This window comes from Maniola jurtina, chromosome 13, assembly GCF_905333055.1.
Source record: "Maniola jurtina chromosome 13, ilManJurt1.1, whole genome shotgun sequence".
NCBI classification, from domain to species: domain Eukaryota; kingdom Metazoa; phylum Arthropoda; class Insecta; order Lepidoptera; family Nymphalidae; genus Maniola; species Maniola jurtina.
In genome coordinates this window covers 5875786-5878102 of record NC_060041.1, presented here as the reverse complement: position 1 = coordinate 5878102, position 2317 = coordinate 5875786, and the positions used below count along the sequence as shown (strand labels likewise).

The 2317-nt window shown below is 33.4% G+C and overlaps 1 protein-coding gene and 1 long non-coding RNA gene across 2 annotated transcripts in view; one reads left to right on the top strand and one right to left on the bottom strand.

Moving 5' to 3' along the window:
• The window catches only part of LOC123871404, a 383067-nt gene that overhangs the window by 360544 nt on the left and 20206 nt on the right, over positions 1-2317 (top strand). The window lies entirely within an intron of this gene.
• Positions 1-2317, bottom strand: part of LOC123871364 (rabankyrin-5) — a 58149-nt gene that overhangs the window by 42017 nt on the left and 13815 nt on the right. The window lies entirely within an intron of this gene.

Here is a 2317-nt window from a genome sequence, read left to right as displayed (position 1 = left end):
TCTTTCTTTCGAGCGTCTTGGTTATACCTATTATATTAATGATGTGCATCTCAAATTTATATATCATGCAAGATAATGGAAAGTCATTAATTTTATGTGTTGATATTGTAATAATATAGTAATAAACGACTATGTGATATTGTATTAGTCAATAATGTTAAAATATTTAGTTCAAGTATAGAAGTAGGCGTTATTTTGCGGAAGTCCATGATATACAAGGAACCAAAAGTTTAATTGGCTATAATCCGCTAAACCTATAACGTTTACGGCTATAACAGTTTAGCGGATTATAGCAAATTAAGCTTTTGGTTCCTTGTAGAATATTTAGTAACTTAACAAAATGTAAATACATAGTTTTATATGAAAAAGGATGTATGAGTGGTATTTTTGATTTTATTTAAGTTTTAATTAACTAAATCAGTTTAGCTGCCCTTGTGCAAGTGGGCCTTAATGTTTACTTTATAACAATAACGATATCTGCTGTTCCTAAGGTTCTATACATTTCTAGGATTTTTATATTTACAAATAAAAAGAAATAGAAAAACTTTATTGATAATTGGATATCCGATCCAAAATTTTTAATCAACGGGAACCTTTCTGAAGCATATTATGCAATTAATATTTTATAAATTACAAGAGCTAATAAAATTAGCAGGAGCAAATAATTTTAGCTGCTCTTTGAATTGTTTTATTTTAGCATGTAGAGTCGCAAGGCAAACCGGTGGGTGTCATTGAAATACCATACGAGCAGTAGGTATAACGAGAAATTATTTCATAACTGGTTAGACCTTGACCTTCTCTTGATTTCTTCAGATCGGCACATGATTATGAATAATTAAAACAAAACTTAAGGCAAAATTATTAAAAAAATTGCAAAATCTGTTTAGTTAAAATATTATTATTCAAAGTAAAAACGTTGTAAACGATTAATGGACCGATCAAGCTTTTTGAAACGTATACAAACTAATGTGGAGCTAAAGACTCCAAAAAGTATGTAAGTAGCTAAGGTGGATCTTTTCTTTGTTTTTTTTTTAAAGCAGTCTCGTATTTGGCTCAAGAACCCTGAGAGTACGATAAACTAGGTCTAGCCTGACATGACAGTGCAATGAGTGTGTTCATGATTTTTGGAATGAGTGTGTTCATGTTGAATTTGTTTCAGTTGGAACCAGATATACCTTCATCGAGTATCATAGTTTAACGCTTCATACATAGCTTAATTTTTTGTAGCATTAAATATGAGTACCTACATTATACCTTTTTTACAAGGACCTCTTATTTAATGCAGAACCTAAATAAAAACCGGTTGACTTTTACTTGGATACATTTAATTAAAACCGCAGACTGGCGTGACATCAGCAACATTCGTATTTCGTAGACACGACCACAGACGCTCCCATATTGGAAAGATCAATATTATTTAATTAATAAATTTGTGTCAAGGTTCATAATAAACCTTAACATTATCCCAATAGATTAGATCTACACGAATATTTTCAGATTTAAAAATTCACAAGACCGTGAAGTCTGCCGATCCGCACTTGATCAGTGCGGTGGACTATGGTATCTCATTCTGGGAGGCGAGCCGTACTCAAAGGTAAGCGATAGGTTGAGAATTGAGATGATGATAAGATAGAAACCCGATAATTTGGAAGGGGTGTGCTACTTTAAACCCGTAGCCCTTGGTTGCTACAAAGCATCGTAACGACGCGGACGCTACATCCTTCGCTTAGCTACATGCATCGCTGGAATGAAAATACGGTTTGGCTGTAGGGTTGTATGTAACTAGATATGGAACATTTCACAAGTAGCATGTGAAAAATTACCTGAAAAGCCTTTCCTTATTTAACACTAGCTACCTAACTTAAAGTAGCCGTTGAAAAATCACGAAGCAAATCTCACTTAGTTCGAAATTTATTATATTTAATCCCGCTTTATTGTTTGTATTGCGCGTGCGCATAGTCATCGACTCGAAGAGCGAGCGGGCGAAAACATTCGATTGCTACGTGTTAGAAAGGGAAAACTTTTAGTTTATTCACAGTGATATCACTGTGAAGAAAATAATAATTTCAGCAAAGAAAACAATTTTAAAGTAGAAATAATGCTCATCTCTGGTTGTAACTATCTACCACTAGACAAACTTTAGAATTAGAACGCATGAAAAAAGAATGGTAAGTCCGAACGGTATTCTGACCACGATACTTCATCCGAGTGGGATAAGTTTCTTAAAATCCCAATCACTCCTAATGTTATGTATAACCCTCTAAAGTTTACATACTTGTGAAAATCGGTTCAGAATCAGTTCAACTGGAAATCATTC